Source organism: Salmo salar, chromosome ssa13 (assembly GCF_905237065.1).
Source record: "Salmo salar chromosome ssa13, Ssal_v3.1, whole genome shotgun sequence".
NCBI classification, from domain to species: Eukaryota; Metazoa; Chordata; class Actinopteri; order Salmoniformes; family Salmonidae; genus Salmo; species Salmo salar.
Window position 1 is genome coordinate 98,203,400 of NC_059454.1, and position 20,396 is coordinate 98,223,795.

The 20,396-nt window shown below is 43.8% G+C and overlaps 1 long non-coding RNA gene across 1 annotated transcript in view; it reads left to right on the forward strand.

The window, feature by feature from the left end:
* Nucleotides 1-585: 585 nt before the first annotated feature.
* Nucleotides 586-20,396, forward strand: part of LOC106568353 (uncharacterized) — a 73,784-nt gene continuing 53,973 nt past the window's right edge. Inside the window, exon 1 of the long non-coding RNA XR_001320269.2 lies at nucleotides 586-843. This is a non-coding gene — a long non-coding RNA (uncharacterized lncRNA). The remainder of the gene's footprint in view (nucleotides 844-20,396) is intronic.

A 20,396-nucleotide genomic window follows, 5' to 3' on the forward strand; every position in this document is an offset into this window, starting at 1 on the left:
ATATTCAGGTGTGCTTAATAGTCCGGAAATTACGATACTCAAAATAAACAACCCACAAACCCAAAAGGAAAAACCCCTTCTTAAATATGATCTCCAATCAGAGGCAACAAGGACCAGCTGCCTCCAATTGGAGATCAACCCCCCCCCCAAAAAAAACTAGAAATAGAAAACCTAGAACACAAAACATAGAAATAGAAAACTAGAAAACCAACCAAACACCCCCTGTCACACCCTGACCCATCTTTTGTAGTTAATGAACTCTTACAAGGATCAGGAAGTGACAAATGGTGAATTTGTTTGTTTTTTAAACATTGCCTGGATGTGCATTTAAAAATATTATTTAAATTAATTTCAAATGTAGGTTGCAACTTTCAATACACATTGTCTGAATGGAGTTGAAGTGAGTTAAATCAATTATCTCTTAATCTAATCCACTGTACAAGTGTTGTCAGCTACTTAAATTGCGGTATGGCTCTTTACTGTTGAGCTTCCCCACTGGGCACAGACGTCATTTCAACATCTATTCCACGTTGGTTCTTGAAATGACGTGGAAACAACATTGATTCAACCAGTGTGTGCCCAGTGGGTCAAGTCTGTTTGTTTACCTCGATCTTCTCTGCACGTGGTTAGGGAGGGAGTGTTGGCGGATTAGCGCGCTCTGATCATCATAGTCTACGTGCTACCATAACAATAGTGAATGAAGAAAAGGCAGTTTAGGATACAGTTTTCTCCTCATTGCTCGTGTTTGTCAGTGTGAGAATCTCTCTCTCTGAATTTAAATCATCCTTCGGCCACTAACCATGTCTCTGTCAGGTTCGCAGACTCCAGAGGACGGCTTGTACGGTAAGGGTTTGGGGGACTGAGCTGGCCGGGGTGGTTACTTTGTGTCAATGTATAAAAAATTCTTTATTGTTTTTGGGTCAATGCAAAGTCGGGTCAATGATGATTGATTTGTGTGTTACTATCAAATGTTTCTAAAAGCCTTGTTACTGCCCTAGGATGACTCTTTCTCTGTGTTTACCATAGGGATTAACTATGTCCAAGTGTTTTCTAGGTTACATTCTTTATAAATAATTCCAAAAGGGGTCATCAGGAAAATAACACTATTGATGTATAAATGATTATGTTCATCCTTAGGCCTATAACGCTTATTTGTTAGTAACAATCAATTAATGATGCATGAACATTGACCTCTTTCATTAGAAGAAGGTTGTTTGCTACATTTTACTTAATTCACACACAACACTTATATAATCATTAACCATGACAGAATACATGGATAGCGTGGACTAAAAGGGCAGGTTAGGGGAGAAACGTTAGCACACCCGTTTGGAGTTGTTGCAACTGACATGTCATTGTGTAAACGGATTTCATGACTCACCTTTTTCTATCTTCCTAAACCAATTAAACCCGGGAGATTTCCCTGAGGCTTATAGCTCACCGTACAGTTTGCTTATAGCCTCAACAGTACATGGGTGTCACGATCGTCATTGTAATCATACTCAGACCAAGGCGCAGCGTACATAGAGTTCCACATCTTTATTAAATGAAACTCACAAAAACAATAAAGGGCAACGAACACGTGAAGCTATGGCGTGCTCACAGACAACTACACATAAACAAGATCCCACAAACACCAGTGGGGAAATGGCTGCCTAAATACGATCCCCAATCAGAGACAACGATAAACAGCTGCCTCTGATTGGGAACCATACCAGGCCAACATAGAACTAGACAACCTAGATAGGAACACCCCCCCCCTAGTCACACCCCGACCTAACCAAAATATAGAATAAAAAAGGCTCTCTATGGTCAGGGCGTGACAATGGGAGATGTTGTCCAGCTGTCAATGTATAGACAACTCATACACAGATGGGAATAGTACATTGGACATGGTTGAACCGTAAACAGATTTATAAAGCCATAATATCTTGGACTTTAACGCAACGCTTTGGAACGAGCACAACAACACATTTGTGCTTTGTTTTTCAAGAACTAGGCCTATATTAACAGACATTACATAAACCTGATTGGCACTAATTCTATGGATGGATACTGGACTATCGACAGGCATTGGGTATTGCTGCAGTGCAACATGGTCAAGGCCACAGAGAGAGAAAGAGAGAGAGAAACAGCAGGCTGGCAGCCAGTGATTATGTCATAACTCTCTTTCTCTGGGAGGAAAACTAGGGCAACAGCATAGTTTCCCCTCTGTGCTCTCTCCTCCCCGCTCTCCTCTATTCATATGCCCTCTCCACTGTTACTGTTTACATGATCTCTCACTTCCTTAAAGAAAAGATAAAAGGGGAAGAGACAAACAGAGGGGATGAGGGTTGATGATGTTTGCATACATGCATTCCAGAGAGAGAGATAATGAGATAGGAGAGAGGAGATCATCTCATACAGAAATAAGATCTTATGTAAGCAGACGGCACTCTGTCAGGGCACTCTGTCAGGTCACTCTGCCAGGGCACTCTGCCAGGGCACTCTGCCAGTGCTTGGTCCTGTTTGTTTGTGTGTGTTGTGTTCGTCCGTGTGCATGTGTTGCATGTGCTTATCATGGAACACTCAAACAATGCAACGGACTAGTTTCAGAGGGAGCAGTGATGAGATTATCATTTTAAAGACCAGAGACCAGTAGGTTTAAAGATAAGTGCTAAATGCATTTTAAGGAATATAGTTGTAGTTGTTATCATAATAAAATATATACAATTCACAACGTGATTCACACAATAAACAATGTTCACAATAGGCCTAGTTACATTTCCATATCTCGGGTAAATAGTCTATTAGTATTTCAATACCTTGGATAAATAGTCTATGGGTATTTCAGTACCTCAGGTGCACCCATCTAATATCAATAATCACCGGTATATCACCAGATCAATTCAATATAGAACTTCGCTAGCACAGACTGGAATATGTCCGGGATTCATCCAATAACATTGAGGAGTTGACCACATCCCCGGCTTCTTCAATTAGTGCTACGACGACGTCTTCCCCACAGTGACCGTACATACATATCCCAACCAGAAGCCATCGATTACAGGAAACATCCGCACTGAGCTAAAGGCTAGAGCTGCTGCTAATCCAGACTCTTATAACAAATCCCGCCACAACCTCCGACGAGCCATCAAACTTGCAAACGTCAATGCAGGACTAATATCGAATCCTACTACGCCGGCCCTGACACTAGTCGGATGTGGTAGGGCTTGCAAACTATCACAGACTACAAAAGGAAATCCAGCCGCGAACTGCCCAGTGACGCGAGTCTACCAGATGACCTAAATGTACTGAACAAAAATAGAAATGCAACAATTGTTGGTCCCATGCTGAAATAAAAGATCTCAGAAATGTTCAATGTGCACAAAAAGCTTGTTTCTCTCAAATGCTGTGCACACATTGGTTATATCCTTGTTAGTGAGCATCTCTTCTTTGTCAAGACAATCCATCCACCTGACAGGTGTGGCATATCAAGAAGCTGATTAAATAGGATGATCATTACACAGGTGCACCTTGTGCTGAGGACAATAAAACGCCACTCTAAAATGTGCAATTTTGTCACAACACAATGCCACAGATGACTCAAGTTTTGAGGGAGTGTGCAATTGGCATGCTGACTGCAGGAATGTCCACCACAGCTGTTGCCAGAGTTAGAGAGAATTTGGCAGTACGTCCAACTGGCTTCACAACCGCAGCCCATGTGTAACCACGGCAGCCCAGGACCTCCATATCTGGCTTCTTCAACTGCGGGATCGTCTGAGACCAGCCACAAACTGTCAGAAATCGTCTCAGGGAAGTTCATCTGCGGGCTTGTCGTCCTCACTAGGGTCTTGAAGTTAGTATTGGCCCAGTAACGCGACGCAAACACAGTAGCTTAATTTGTGAAAAATTTTACTTAATAAGTAATGGTCCACAAACTCATTCAACCAGTCTCAGGACGAGCCCCAAATTAACTGTAGTATAGATCCATTACACTTTGTGATAAATAATGGGAAAGGGGAACCAGGATTGTTTTATTTTATATTAATTAATATATACAGTAATATATAGTAATATATACATTACCAGTCAAAAGTTTGGACTCACCTACTCATTCCAGGGTTTTTCTTTAGTTTGACTATTTTCTACAGTGTAGAATAATAGTGAAAACATCAAAACAATGAAATAACACATATGGAATCATGTAGTAACCCAAACAAATCAAAATATATTTTATATTTGAGATTCTTAAAGTAGCTCAAATAAGCATAGAGAAATGACAGTCCATCATTACTTTAAGACATGAAGGTCAGTTAATGCGGAAAATTTCAAGAACTTGGAAAGTTTCTTCAAGTGCAGTCATAAAAACCATCAAGCGCTTTGATGAAACTGGCTCTCATGAGGACTGCCAAAGGAAAGGAAGACCCAGAATTACCTCTGCTGCAGAAGACAAAATAAGCCCAAATAAATGCTTCACAGATTTCAAGTAACAGACACATCTCAACATGGTCGATTTGCTGCAAAGAAACCACTACTAAAGGACACTAATAAGAAAAAGAGACTTGCTTGGACTAAGAAACACTAGCAATGGACATTAGACAGGTGGAAGGTGGTCGCTTTGGTCTGATGAGTCCAAATTTGAGATTTTTGGTTCCAACCGTCACGTCTTTGTGAGATGCAGAGTAGGTGAACGGATGATCTCCGTATGTGTGGTTCCCACCGTGAAGCAAGGAGGACAAGGTGTGATGACGTGGTGGTGCTTTGCTGGTGACACTGTCTGTGATTTGTTTAGAATTCAAGGCACACTTAACCAGTATGGCTACCACAGCATTCTGCAGCGATACGCCATCCCATCCGGATTGCGCTTTGTGGGACTATCATTTGTTTTTCAACAGGACAATGACCCAACACATCTCCAGGCTGTGTAAGGGCTATTTGACCAAAAAGGAGAGTGATGGAGTGCTGCATCAAATGACCTGGCCCCACAATCTCCCGACCTCAACCCAATTGAGATGGTTTAAGATGAGTTGGAATGCAGTGAAGGAAAAGCAGCCAACAAGTCCTCAGCATATGTCGGAACTCCTTCAAGACTGTTGGAAAAGCACTCCAGGTGATATGTATATATATAAATATTGTATTACCCTACCTACTAACCCTATACTGATTAAAACCTGTAACTTATTCCAATCAATCAATCAAATGTATTTATGAAGCCCTTCTTACATCAGCTGTACAGAAACCCAGCCTAAAACCCCAAACAGTAAATAATTCCACTACTTTAACCCTATCTGATCCTACCCCAGGCCAATGTCCTGAGAGGACGGGACACTACTCAACACACTCTGTAACTCTTCTGAAGTCAAATCTCATACCCCCCTCATACCCCCCAAGTACTTCTCTGCAGCTGGCACCACAACATCTATTTTCTGTGATTCACGTTCCATTTCTGTGGTACAGTTGATAACCATTGCTATGAATGCTAAGCCAACCTTACTGAAGCATATGTCACTCATTGGTCTATCCCTCCCTGCTGGAACAGATCTACTATTCACAGGGATCCTCTCAGAATCCCTGACTACTGACCCATCCTCCTCTACTTTTTTCACTGCCTCAGTATACAACAACTTCTGAACTACTCTGACTCTAGCCACAACTTCTGCACTACTCTGACTCTAGCCACCTCAACCTGGACACTTCTGATCCCCAGCAACATGTGCACCCCTACAGCTGACACACACAACATTATCCACCAAAACTACACAGTCCTCTATCCCATGCCTTCCTGCACACTTCCCACATCTTGGAATCTCCCACCTGCACATAGCTGTGACATGACCATAAACGTTGCACCTGAAACAGTGCAGTGGATTCGCCACAAACACTCTAACAGGATAATTGATATATTCTAACATGACCTTGTCAGGTAAAGACTCTGACTCAAAACTCAAAAGGACTGACAGTGACTCCTCTGTTTCACCACGCTCACCACCGGGTCTGCGTCACACCAAACGGTGGGCGTCACAAACACCAGGAATCTTCAACTTCAAATGCTCCACCTCCACACGTAATGCTACCCCAGTTTTCACTCCTTTCAATCGTGCCCTGTTCCTAAGAGCAAAGCAAAAAACAGATCTTGACCCAAGTTGCATCGCATGGAGCGCCTCCTCCCTCTGATCTGAAGAAACCCAAACAAACATCACAAGACCACTTTGTGTTACCTTCACCGACTCAATAGAAAAGAAATGCAAAGGCTAGATTTTTCAAGCAGAAATTTACTTCCTGTAACACAAACTCAAAAAAGTTCTGGGACACTGTAAAGTCCTTGGAGAATAAGATCACCTCCTCCCAGCTGCCCACTGCACTGAGGATAGGAAACTCTGTCACCACCGATAAATCCACTATAATTGAGAATTTCAATAAGCATTTTTCTACGGCTGGCCATGCTTTCCACATGGCTAACCCTACCCTGGTCAACAACACTGCACCCCCCACAGCAACTCGCCCAAGCCTTCCCGATTTCTCCTTCTCCCAAATCCAGTCAGCTGATGTTCTGAAAGAGCTGCAAAATCTGAACCCCTACAAATCAGCCGGGCTAGACAATCTGGACCCTTTCTTTCTAAAATGATCTGCCGAAATTGTTGCAACACCTATTACTAGCCTGTTCAACCTCTCTTTCATGTCGTCTGAGATTCCTAAAGATTGGAAAGCAGCTGCGGTCATCCTCCTCTTCAAAGGGGGGGACACTCTTGACCCAAACTGCTACAGACCTATATCTATCCTACCCTGCCTTTCTAAAGTCTTCGAAAGCCAAGTCAACAAACAGAGGGGGGTATGCTAGTTCTGAACGTCACATGCTAATGTAAAAAGCTGTTTTTTGATATAAATATGAACTTGATTGAACAAAACATGCATGTATTGTATAACATAAAGTCCTAGGGTTGTCATCTGATGAAGATCATCAAAGGTTAGTGCTGCATTTAGCTGTCTTCTGGGTTTTTGTGACATTATATGCCAGCTTGAAAAATGGGTGTCTGATTATTTCTGGCTTGGTACTCTGCTGACATAATCTAATGTTTTGCTTTCGCTGTAAAGCCTTTTTGAAATCGGACAGTGTGGTTAGATAAAGGAGAGTCTTGTCTTTAAAATGCTGTGAAATAGTCATATGTTTGAAAAATTGAAGTTTTTGTATTTTTGAGGAATTTGTAATTCGCGCCACGCCTTTCATTGGAAATTGGAGCAGGTGTTCCGCTAGCGGAACGTCTAGATGTAAGTTAACACACTGCTCGCTTAACCTGGAAGTCAGCCATACCAATGTGTCAGAGGAAACACTGTTCAACTGATGACTGAAGTCAGTTTGCAAGCGCCGAGCACGCCACAAGAAGTCTCTAGAGCACGATGAGTCAATGACAGCCCCCCGGCCAAACCCTCCCCTGACTCATGCGCCGCCCTATGGTGTCAACTGTGACACAGCCTGGGATCAGCTCTTCGATGTAAGCTCTTCGATTAAAAAAAAATTAATTCAGAATATTTAGGCAAGTTAGCTGGCTAACTCATTGATCCTACTTTGTAGTATACCCCTCTGCATTACGTGTCTTAACCTTAAGACAGCCGTCTACTGTAATGATAAAGCAACAACAGACAATTAAAAAGCCTGTTTAGATCAAATCAAATGCTTTTGGTCGAGTACACATATTTTGCAGCTGTTATTGCAGGTACAGCGAAATCCTTATGTTAGTATACCTAACAATAGAAAACAACACAAGCAAATCCAAAAAATTTAAATAAAGAAATGAAGAAATATAGTACCCGCAAAACACTAGTCTCAACGTCAACAGTGAAGAGGCGACTCCGGGATGCTGGTCATCTAGGCAGAGTTCCTCTGTCCAGTGTCTGTATTCTTTTACCCATCTTAATCTTTTATTTTTATTGGCCAGTCTGAGATATGAATTCTTCATTGCAACTCTGCCTAGAAGGTCAGCATCCTGGAGTCGCCTCTTCACTGTTGACGTTGAGACTGGTGTTTTGCGGGTACTATCTAATGAAGCTGCCAATTGAGGACTTGTGAGGTGTCTGTTACTCAAACTAGAAACTCTAATGTACTTCTCCTTTTGCTCAGTTGTGTACTGGGGCCTCCCACTCCTCTTTCTATTCTGGTTAGAGCCAGCTCGCGCAGTTCTGTGAAGGGAGTAGTACACAGCGTTGCACGAGATCTTCAGTTTCTTGGCAATTTCTCACATGGAATAGCCTTCATTTCTCAGAACAAGAATAGACTGACGAGTTTCAGAATAAAAATATTTGTTTCTGGCCATTTTGAGCCTACTCAACTAGTCTAAAGAGGGCCAGTTTTATTGCTTCTTTAATCAGAACAACAGTTTTCAGCTGTGCTAACATAATTGCAAAAAGGTTTTCTAATGATCTGTGACGTAGAAGTCCGTCACTGGCCACGGGCAGCATTTGGTACTTTAACGCACGCACACATTCATCACTCCTCCCTGCTTCATTATCAGATAAGTTAACAATGTGGGTCGACACACAAGTTAACTTCTCTATCTTAGTACATACATTTCACACTTACTTCAGTAACCGGTTATGGTATAAAGAAATAAACAGACAGGTGTTCATATTTAATATAAGCAATATTTAGTATACTTATCGATGTTATGGATGAGCGCGGTTGTTTGTTCTGTTCCTCTCTCTCTCCATCTCTATAGCTTACGGGTATGCTGGATAAGGACCCGAGCTAAGGGAATTGGGCTTACTTTGTAGTGCCTGTCCGGAATAGCTTATTAACGTAAATGGGCATATTGGAAGACAGTCAGTAGTGATGTAATTTTGTAAATGTTATATTGTGATGTTGTTTCATAAACGTGTTGCAATGTATATATTTTGGTATGTTTAGATAAATGGAAACTGTATGTTGAATAGGTAATTGCTTAATTAATTAGTGTTAATTGTTCTGAGGGGAGGGGCTACCCCTACAAAAGGAGCCTCTCTTTCAGTTCATTGAGAGGCATTTTGGATTGAGCTGTGGGTGGGGCAGCTTTGTTTTTAAGCTGTCCCATAAGGTATACGTTTGATGGCAGTACTGTTGTTTTGTTCCGGAATCACTATGTAAATAAACACCTTTGCACAGAAGAACTTTTGTGGCTCCGCCATCTTTTTATTTTTTAATAGAGGTTAGGTTTTCCAGTTTAGCCTTCTGGCCTACTCTACGTGACATGATCAATTAGGCTTTTAAAATGATAAACTTGGATTAGCTAACACAATGTGCCACTGGAACACAGGAATGATGATTGCTGATAATGGGCCTCTGTACGCCTTTGAAGATATTCCATAAAAAATCTGCCGTTTCCAGCTACAATAGTCATTTACAAAATTAACAATGTCTACACTATATTTCTGATCAATTTGATGTTATTTTAATGAACAAAGAAATGTATGTGACCCCAAACCTTTGAACGGTAGTGTATATACAGTTGAAGTCGGAAGTTTTCATACACCTTAGCCAAATACATTTAAACTGAGTTTTTCACAATTCCTGACATTTAATCCAAGTAAAAATTCCCTGTCTTAGGTCAGTTAGAATTCGCTTCATTTTAAGAATGTGAAATGTCAGAATAATAGTAGAGTGAATAAATTATTTCAGCTTTTATTTCTTTCATCACATTCCCAGTGGGTCAGAAGTTTACATGCACTCAATTAGTATTTGGTAGCATTGCCTTTAAATTGTTTAACTGGGTCAAACGTTTCAGGTAGCCTTCCACAAGCTTCCCACAATAAGTTGGCCCATTCCTCCTGACAGAGCTGGTGTAACTGAATCAGGTTTGTAGAACTCCTTGCTCGCACACGCTTTTTCAGTTCTGCCCACACATTTTCTATAGGATTGAGGTCAGGGCTTTGTAATGGCCACTCCAATACCTTAACTTTGTTGTCCTTAAGCCATTTTGCAACAACTTTGGAAGTATGCTTGGGGTCATTGTCCATTTGGGAGACCCATTTGCTACCAAGCTTGAACTTCCTGACTGATGTCTTGAGATGTTGCTTCAATATATCCACATAGAATTCTCACTCCCCATGATGCCATCTATTTTGTGAAGTGCACCAGTCCCTCCTGCAGAAAAGCACCCCCACAACATGATGCTGGCACCCCCGTGCTTCACAGTTGGGATGGTGTTCTTCAGCTTGCAAGCCTCCCCCTTTTTCCTCCAAACATAACGATATTCATTACGGCCAAACAGTTCTATTTTTCTCCAAAAAGTACGATCTTTGTCCCCATGTGCAGTTGCAAACCGTAGTCTAGCTTTTTTATGGCGGTTTTTGAGCAGTGGCTTCTTCCTTGCTGAGCGGCCTTTCAGGTCATGTCGATATAGGACTTGTTTTACTGTGGATATAGACACTTTTGTACCTGTTTCCTCCAGCATCTTCACAAGGTCCTTTGCTGTTGTTCTGGGATTGATTTTCACTTTTTACACCAAAGTACGTTCATCTCTAGGAGACAGAACGTGTCTCCTTCCTGAACGGTATGACGGCTGCATGGTCCCATAGTGTTTATACTTGCGTACTATTGGTTGTACAGATGAACGTGGTACCTTCAGGCATTTGGAAATTGCTCCCAAGCATGAACCAGACTTGTGGAGGTCTACAATAATTTTTCGGAGGTCTTGGCAGATTTCTTTTGATTTTCCCATGATGTCAAGCAAAGAGGCACTGAGTTTGAAGGTAGGCCTTGAAATACATCCACAGATACACCTCCAATTGACTCAAATGATGTCAATTAGCCTATCAGAAGCTTCTAAAGTCATGACATCAATTTCTGGAATTTTCCAAGCTGTTTAAAGGCACAGTCAATTTAGTGAATGTAAACTTCTGACCCACTGGAATTGTGATACAGTGAATTATAAGTGAAATAATCTGTCTGTAAACAATTGTTGTAAAAATTACTTGTGTCATGCACAAAGTAAATGTCCTAACCGACTTGCCAAAACTATTGTTTGTTAACAAGAAATTTGTGGAGTAGTTGAAAAACGAGTTTTAATGAATACAACCTAAGTGAATGTAAACTTCCGACTTCAACTGTACATAGGGCAGCAGTCTCTAAGGTGCTGGGTGAAGGACATGGATGTTAGCCGGCTAGTAACAGTGACTAAGTTCAGGGCAGGGTACTTGGAGCAGGCTGGCTAGTGGTGACTATTTAAAAATCTGATGGCCTGGAATTTTTCAGACTCTTGGTCCCAGCTTTGATGTACCTGTACTGTCTCTGCCTTCTAGATGGTAACGAGGTGAACAGGCCATGGCTCAGGTGGCTGAGGTCCTTCATGGTCTTCTGGGCCTTCCTGTGACATAGCGTGCTGTAAATGCCTTGGAGGGCAGATTTATTTGTCTATTTTTAGTGTGCTCATGCTGTGTCCCTCACTTGCATGGCTGCTGGCTGATAGGCGGTTGCCAAACCCTCCTGGTTTAGCCTACAGTCTTCCAGAATGGGGATTTAGTAAAGTTATTGCGGGAGATTGAATAAGATTAACTGAAAAGTAAACTATGGAATGTTCCAGAATTAGCTCAGCTCTCAGTTTGCAACATTGCTGACAGGTTGCATGTCTCTGTCTCTGTCTCTCTCTCTCACACACACACACACACACACACACACACACACACACACACACACACACACACACACACACACACACACACACACACACACACACACACACACACACACACAGACTCGTGGGTGGAGCTGGAGGAGCTGCTATCAGCAGTGAGCAGCAGGGAGAGTCTGACAGGACAAGAACAGGACACAGCCTCCTGGGCCCTGCAGGGGGAGCTACAGAGGATCCTGCTAGAGGCACAGCTCGAGAGTAAAGACGGGTTAGTAGCTGAGAGGAGTAATGACAGGTTAGTAGCTGAGAGAGGAGTAATGACAGGTTAGTAGCTGAGAGGAGTAATGACAGGTTAGTAGCTGAGAGGAGTAATGCCAGGTTAGTAGCTGAGAGGACTAAAGACGGATTAGTAGTTGAGAGGAGTAATAACAGGTTAGCAGCTGAGAGGAGTAATGCCAGGTTAGTAGCTGAGAGGACTAAAGACGGATTAGTAGTTGAGAGGAGTAAAGACGGATTAGTAGTTGAGAGGAGTAATAACAGGTTAGCAGCTTAGAGAGGAGTAATGACAGGTTAATAGCTGAGAGGAGTAATGACAGGTTAGCAGCTGAGAGGAGTAATGACAGGATAGTAGCTGAGAGGAGTAATGACAGGTTAGTAGCTGAGAGGAGTAAAGACGGATTAGTAGTTGAGAGGAGTAATAACAGGTTAGCAGCTTAGAGAGGAGTAATGACAGGTTAGTAGCTGAGAGGAGTAATGACAGGATAGTAGCTGAGAGAGGAGTAATGACAGGTTAGTAGCTGAGAGAGGAGTAATGACAGGTTAGTTGCTGACAGGAGTAATGACAGGTTAGTAGCTGAGAGAGGAGTGATGACAGGTTAGTAAATTGTTGAGGAGTAATGACGGGTTAGTAGCTGAGAGGAGAAACAACAGGTTAGTAGCTGAGAGAGGAGTAATGACAGGTTAGTAGCTGAGAGAGGAGTAATGACAGGTTAGTAGCTGAGAGAGGAGTAATGACAGGTAAGTAGATGAGGGAGGAGTAATGACAGGTTATTATCTGAGAGGAGTAATGACAGGTTAGTAGCTGAGAGAGGAGTGATGACAGGTTAGTAAATTGTTGAGGAGTAATGACGGGTTAGTAGCTGAGAGGAGAAACAACAGGTTAGTAGCTGAGAGAGGAGTAATGACAGGTTAGTAGCTGAGAGAGGAGTAATGACAGGTTAGTAATTGAGAGAGGAGTAATGACAGGTTAGTAGCTGAGAGAGGAGTAATGACAGGTTAGTAGTTGAGAGAGGAGTAATGACAGATAAGAAGCTGAGGGAGGAGTAATGACAGGTTAGTAGCTGAGAGGAGTAAAGACGGGTTAGTAGCTGAGAGGAGTAATAACAGGTTAGTAGCTGAGAGAGGAGTAATGACAGGTTAGTAGCTGAGAGAGGAGTAATGACAGGTAAGTAGATGAGGGAGGAGTAATGACAGGTTATTATCTGAGAGGAGTAATGACAGGTTAGTAGCTGAGAGGAGTAAAGACATGTTATTAGCTGAGAGGAGTAATGTCCGGTTAGTAGCTGAGAGAGGAGTAATCACAGGTTAGTAACTGAGGAAGAGTAATGACAGGTTAGTAGCTGAGAGGTGTAAAGACAGGTTAGTAGCTGACAGGAGAAATGACAGGTTAGTAGCTGAGAGAGGAGCAATGACTGGTTAGTAGCTGAGAGAGGAATAATGACAGGATAGTAGCTGAGAGAGGAGTAATGACAGGTTAGTAGCTGAGAGGATTAAATACGGGTCAGCAGCTGAGAGGAGTAATGACAGGTTAGTAGCTGAGAGAGGGGTAGTGACAGGTTAGTTGCTAAGAAGAGAAAAGACAGGTTAGTAGCTGAGAGAGGAGTAATGACAGGTTAGTAGCTGAGTGGAGTAATGACAGGTTAGTGGCTGAGAGAGGAGTAATGACAGATTAGAAGCTGAGGGCGGAGCAGTGACAGGTTAGTAGCTGAGAGAGGAGTAATGACAGGTTAGTAGCTGAGAGGAGTAATGACAGGTTAGTAGCTGAGAGAAGTAAAGATGGGTTAGTAGCTATGAGGAGTAATGAGAGGTTAGTAGCTGAGAGAGGAGTAATGACAGGTTAGTAGCTGAGGGAGGAGTAATGGCAGGCTAGTTGCTGAGAGGAGTAATGACAGGTTAGTAGCTGAGAAAGGACTAATGACAGGTTAGCAGCTGAGAGAGGAGTAATGACAGGTTAGAAGCTGAGAGGAGTAAAGACAGGTTAGTAGCTGAGAGAGGAGTAATGACAGGTTAGTAGCTGATAGGAGTAAAGACAGGTTAGTAGCTGAGAGAGGAGTAATGACAGGTTAGTAGCTGAGAGAAGTAAAGATGGGTTAGTAGCTATGAGGAGAAATGACAGGCTCATAGCTGAGAGGAGTAATGATAGGTTAGTAGCTGAGAGAGAGGAGTAAAGACAGGTTAGCAGATGAGGGAGGAGTAATGACAGGTTAGCAGCTGACAGGAGTAATGACAGGTTAGTAGCTGAGAGAGAGGAGTAAAGACAGGTTAGTAGCTTAGAGAGGATTAATGACAGGTCAGTAGCTGAGAGAGGAGTAATGACAGGTTAGTAGCTGAGAGAGGAGTAATCACAGGTTAGTAACTGAGGGAGGAGTAATGACAGGTTAGTAGCTGAGAGGAGTAAAGACGGGTTAGTAGCTGAGAGGAGTAAAGAAGGGTTAGTAGCTGAGAGGAGTAAAGAAGGGTTAGTAGCTGAGAGAGGAGTAATGACAGCTTAGTAGCTGAGAGAGGAGTAATGACAGATTAGAAGCTGAGGGAGGAGCAATGATAGGTTAGTAGCTGAGGGAGGAGTAATGGCAGGTTAGTTGCTGAGAGGAGTAATGACAGTCTAGTAGCTGAGAAAGGAGTAATGACAGGTTAGTAGCTGAGAGAGGAGTAATGACAGGTTAGTAGCTGAGAGGAGTACAGACAGGTTAGTAGCTGAGAGAGGAGTAATGACAGGTTAGGAACTGAGAGAGGAATAATGACAGGTTAGTAGCTAAGAGAGGAGAAATGACAGATTAGTAGCTGAGAGAGGAGTAATGACAGATTAGAAGCTGAGGGAGGAGTAATGACAGGTTCGTAGCTGAGAAAGGATTAATGACAGGTAATTAGCTGAGAGGAGTAAAGACAGGTTATTAGCTGAGAGGAGTAATGACCGGTTAGTAGCTGAGAGAGGAGTAATCACAGGTTAGTAACTGAGGGAGGAGTAAAGACAGGTTAGTAGCTGAGAGAGGAGTAATGACAGGTTATTAGCTGAGAGAAGAGTAATGACAGGTTAGTAGCTGAGAGAGGAGTAATGACAGGTTAGTAGCTAATAGAGGAGAAATGACAGGTTAGTAGCTGAGAGAGGAGTAATGACAGGTAAGGAGCTAAGAGGAGTAAAGACGGGTTAGTAGCTGAGAGGAGTAAAGATGGGTTAGTAGCTGAGAGAGGAGTAATGACAGGTTAGTAGCTGAGAGAGGAGTAATGACAGGTTAGTAGCTGAGAGACGAGTAATGACAGGTTAGTTGCTGAGAGGAGTAATGACAGGTTAGTAGCTGAGAGAGGAGTAAAGACGGGTTAGTAGCTGAGAGGAGAAATGACAGGTTAGTAGCTGAGAGAGGAGTAAAGACAGGTTAGTAGTTAAAAGGAGTAATGACATGTTATGAGCTGAGAGAGGAGTAAAGACAGGATAGTAGCTGAGAGAGGGGTAATGACAGTTTAGTATCTGAGAGGAGTAATGACAGGTTAGTAGCTGAGAGAGGAGTATTGACAGGTTAGTACCTGAGAGGAGGAAAGACAGGTTAGTAGCTGAGAGAGGAGTAATGACAGTTTAGGATCTAAGAGAGTAGTAATGACCAGTTAGTAGCTGAGAGGAGTAAAGATGATTTAATAGCTGAGAGAGGAGTAATGACAGGTTAGTAGCTGAGAGAGGGGTAATGACAGATTAGAAGCTCAGAGAGGAGTGATGACATGTTAGTGGCTGAGAGAGGAGTAATTACAGGTTTGTAGCTGAGAGAGGAGTAATGACAGGTTAATAGCTGAGAGAGGAGTAAAGACAGGTTTGTACCTGAGAGAGGAGAAATGACAGCTTAGTAGCTGAGAGGAGTAATGACAGGTTACATTTACATTACATTTAAGTCATTTAGCAGACGCTCTTATCCAGAGCGAATTACAAATTGGTGCATTCACCTTATAATATCCAGTGGAACAACCACTTTACAATAGTGCATCTAAATCTTTTAAGGGGGGGTTAGAAGGATTACTTTATCCTATCCCAGGTATTCCTTAAAGAGGTGGGGTTTCAGGTGTCTCCGGAAGGTGGTGATTGACTCCGCTGTCCTGGCGTCGTGAGTGAGCTTGTTCCACCATTGGGGTGCCAGAGCAGCGAACAGTTTTGACTGGGCTGAGCGGGAACTGTGCTTCCTCAGAGGTAGGGAGGCGAGCAGGCCAGAGGTGGATGAACGCAGTGCCCTTGTTTGGGTGTAGGGCCTGATCAGAGCCTGAAGGTACGGAGGTGCCGTTCCCCTCACAGCTCCGTAGGCAAGCACCATGGTCTTGTAGCGGATGCGAGCTTCGACTGGAAGCGTGGAGTGGAGAGAGCGGAGGAGCGGGGTGACGTGAGAGAACTTGGGAAGGTTGAGCACCAGACGGGCTGCGGCGTTCTGGATGAGTTGTAGGGGTTTAATGGCACAGGCAGGGAGCCCAGCCAACAACGAGTTGCAGTAATCCAGACGGGAGATGACAAGTGCCTGGATTAGGACCTGCGCCGCTTCCTGTGTGAGGCAGGGTCGTACTCTGCGAATGTTGTAGAGCATGAACCTACAGGATCGGGTCACCGCCTTGACGTTAGTGGAGAACGACAGGGTGTTGTCCAGGGTCACGCCGAGGCTCTTAGCACTCTGGGAGGAGGACACAAGGGAGTTGTCAACCGTGATGGCGAGATCATGGAACGGGCAGTCCTTCCCAGGGAGGAAGAGCAGCTCCGTCTTGCCGAGGTTTAGCTTGAGGTGGTGATCCGTCATCCACACTGATATGTCTGCCAGACATGCAGAGATGCGATTCACCACCTGGTTGTCAGAAGGGGGAAAGGAGAAGATTAATTGTGTGTCATCTGCATAGCAATGATATGAGAGACCATGTGAGGATATGACAGAGCCAAGTGACTTGGTGTATTGGGAGAATAGGAGTGGGCCTAGAACAGAGCCCTGGGGGACACCAGTGGTGAGAGCACGTGGTGCGGAGACAGATTCTCGCCACGCCACCTGGTAGGAGCGACCTGTCAGGTAGGACGCAATCCAAGCGTGGGCCGCGCCGGAGATGCCCAGCTCGGAGAGGGTGGAGAGGAGGATCTGATGGTTCACGTTATCAAAGGCAGCAGATAGGTCTAGAAGGATGAGAGCAGAGGAGAGAGAGTTAGCTTTAGCAGTGCGGAGAGCCTCCGTGACACAGAGAAGAGCAGTTTCAGTTGAATGCCCAGTCTTGAAACCTGACTGATTAGGATCAAGAAGGTCATTCTGAGAGAGATAGCAAGAGAGCTGGCCAAGGACGGCACGTTCAAGAGTTTTGGAGAGAAAGGAGAGAAGGGATACTGGTCTGTAGTTGTTGACATCGGAGGGATCGAGTGTAGGTTTTTTCAGAAGGGCTGCAACTCTCGCTCTCTTGAAGACGGAAGGGACGTAGCCAGCGGTCAAGGATGAGTTGATGAGCGAGGTGAGAAGGTCTCCGGAAATGGTCTGGAGAAGAGAGGAGGGGATAGGGTCAAGTGGGCAGGTTGTTGGGCGGCCGGCCGTCACAAGACGCGAGATTTCATCTGGAGAGAGAGGGGAGAAAGATGTCAAAGCACAGGGTAGGGCAGTGTGAGCAGGACCAGCGGTGTCGTTTGACTTAGCAAACGAGGATCGGATGTCGCCAACCTTCTTTTCAAAATGGTTGACGAAGTCATCCGCAGAGAGGGAGAAGGGGGGGGAGGGGGAGGAGGATTCAGGAGGGAGGAGAAGGTAGCAAAGAGCTTCCTAGGGTTAGAGGCAGATGCTTGGAGTTTAGAGTGGTAGAAAGTGGCTTTAGCAGCAGAGACAGAAGAGGAAAATGTAGAGAGGAGGGAGTGAAAGGATGCCAGGTCCGCAGGGAGGCGAGTTTTCCTCCATTTCCGCTCGGCTGCCCGGAGCCCTGTTAGTAGCTGAGAGAGAAGTAAAGACAGGTTTGTAGCTGAGAGTGGAGTAATGACAGGTTAGTTGCTGAGAGGAGTAATGACAGGTTAGTTGCTGAGAGAGGAGTAAAGATCGGTTAATAGCTGAGAGTAGTAATGACAGGTTAGTAGCTGTGAGAGGAGTAATGACAGGTTAGTAGCTGAGAAGAGTAATGGTAGGTTAGTAGCTGAGAGAGGAGTAATGACAGGTTAATGGCTGAGAGAGGAGTAATGACAGGTTAGTAGCTGAGAGAGGAGTATTAACAGTTTAGCAGCTGAGAAAGGAGTAATGACAAGTTAGAAACTGAGAGGAGTAAATACGGGTTAGTAGCTGAGAGGATTATAGATGGGTTAGTAGCTGAGAGGAGTAATGACAGGTTAGTAGCTGAGAGGAGTAATGACAGGTTAGTAGCTGAGGGAGGAGTAATGACAGGTTAGTAGCTGAGGGAGGAGTAATGACAGGTTAGTAGCTAAGAGGAGTAAAGACAGGTTAGTAGCTGAGAGACGAGTAATGACAGGTTAGTTGCTGAGAGGAGTAATGACAGGTTAGTAGCTGAGAGAGAAGTAAAGATGGGTTAGTAGCTGAGAGGAGAAATGACAGGTTAGTAGCTGAGAGAGGAGTAATGACAGGTTAGTAGCTGAGAGAGAAGTATGAAAAGTTTGTAGCTGGGAGAAGAGTAATGACAGGTTAGTAGCTGAGAGGAGTAATGACAGGTTAGTAGCTGAGAGGAGTAATGACAGGTTAGTAGCTGAGAGGAGTAATGACAGGTTTCAAGCTGAGAGGATTATAGATGGGTTAGTAGCTGAGAGGAGTAATGACAGGTTAGTAGCTGAGAGGAGTAATGACAGGTTAGTAGCTGAGAGGATTATAGATGGGTTAGTAGCTGAGAGGAGTAATGACAGGTTAGTAGCTGAGAGGAGTAATGACAGGTTAGTAGCTGAGGGAGGAGTAATGACAGGTTAGTAGCTGAGGGAGGAGTAATGACAGGTTAGTAGCTAAGAGGAGTAAAGACAGGTTAGTAGCTGAGAGAGGAGTAATGACAGGTTAGTTGCTGAGAGGAGTAATGACAGGTTAGTAGCTGAGAGAGAAGTAAAGATGGGTTAGTAGCTGAGAGGAGAAATGACAGGTTAGTAGCTGAGAGAGGAGTAATGACAGGTTAGTAGCTGAGAGAGAAGTATGAAAAGTTTGTAGCTGGGAGAAGAGTAATGACAGGTTAGTAGCTGAGAGGAGTAATGACAGGTTAGTAGCTGAGAGGAGTAATGACAGGTTAGTAGCTGAGAGGAGTAATGACAGGTTTCAAGCTGAGAGGATTATAGATGGGTTAGTAGCTGAGAGGAGTAATGACAGGTTAGTAGCTGAGAGGAGTAATGACAGGTTAGTAGCTGAGAGGGGTAATGACAGGTTAGTAGCTGAGAGAGGGGTAAAGACAGGTTAGTAGCTGAGGAAGGAGTAATGACAGGTTAGTAGCTAAGAGGAGTAAAGTCAGGTTAGTAGCTGAGAGACGAGTAATGACAGATTAGTTGCTGAGAGGAGTAATGATAGGTTAGTAGCTGAGAGAGGAGTAAAGACGGGTGAGTAGCTGAGAGTAGAAATGACAGGTTAGTTGCTGAGAGAGGAGTAATGACAGGTTAGTAGCTGAGAGAGAAGTAATTAAAAGTTTGTAGCTGGGAGAGGAGTAATGACAGGTTAGGAAATGAGAGAGGAGTAAAGACAGGATATTAGCTGAGAGAGGGGTAGTGACAGTTTAGTAGCTGAGAGGAGTAATGACAGGTTAGTAGCTGAGAGAGGAGTAAAGACAGGTTTGTAGCTGAGAGTGGAGTAATGACAGGTTAGTATCTGAGAGGAGTAATGACAGGTTAGTAGCTGAGAGAGAAGTAAAGACAGGTTTGTAGCTGAGAGTGGAGTAATGACAGGTTAGTTGCTGAGAGGAGTAATGACAGGTTAGTTGCTGAGAGAGGAGTAAAGATCGGTTAATAGCTGAGAGTAGTAATGACAGGTTAGTAGATGTGAGAGGAGTAATGACAGGTTAGTAGCTGAGAAGAGTAATGGTAGGTTAGTAGCTGAGAGAGGAGAAATGACAGGTTAATGGCTGAGAGAGGAGTAATGACAGGTTAGTAGCTGAGAGAGGAGTAATGACAGGTTAGTAGCTGTGAGAGGAATAATGACAGGTTAGTAGCTGAGAGAGGAGTATTGACAGGTTAGTAGCTGAGAGGAGTAAAGACGGGTTAATAGCTGAGAGTAGTAACGACAGGTTAGTAGCTGAGAGAAGTAATGACAGGTTAGTAGCTGAGAGAGGAGTAATGACAGGTTAGTAGCTGAGAGGAGTAATGACAGGTTAGTAGCTGAGAGGAGTAATGACAGGTTAGTAGCTGAGAGAAGTAAAGATGGGTTAGTAGCTATGAGGAGTAATGAGAGGTTAGTAGCTGAGAGAGGAGTAATGACAGGTTAGTAGCTGAGAGAGGGGTAATGACAGGTTAGTAGCTGAGATAGGGGTAATGACAGGTTAGTAGCTGAGGAAGGAGTAATGACAGGATATTAGCTGAGAGAGGGGTAGTGACAGTTTAGTAGCTGAGAGGAGTAATGACAGGTTAGTAGCTGAGAGAGGAGTAAAGAC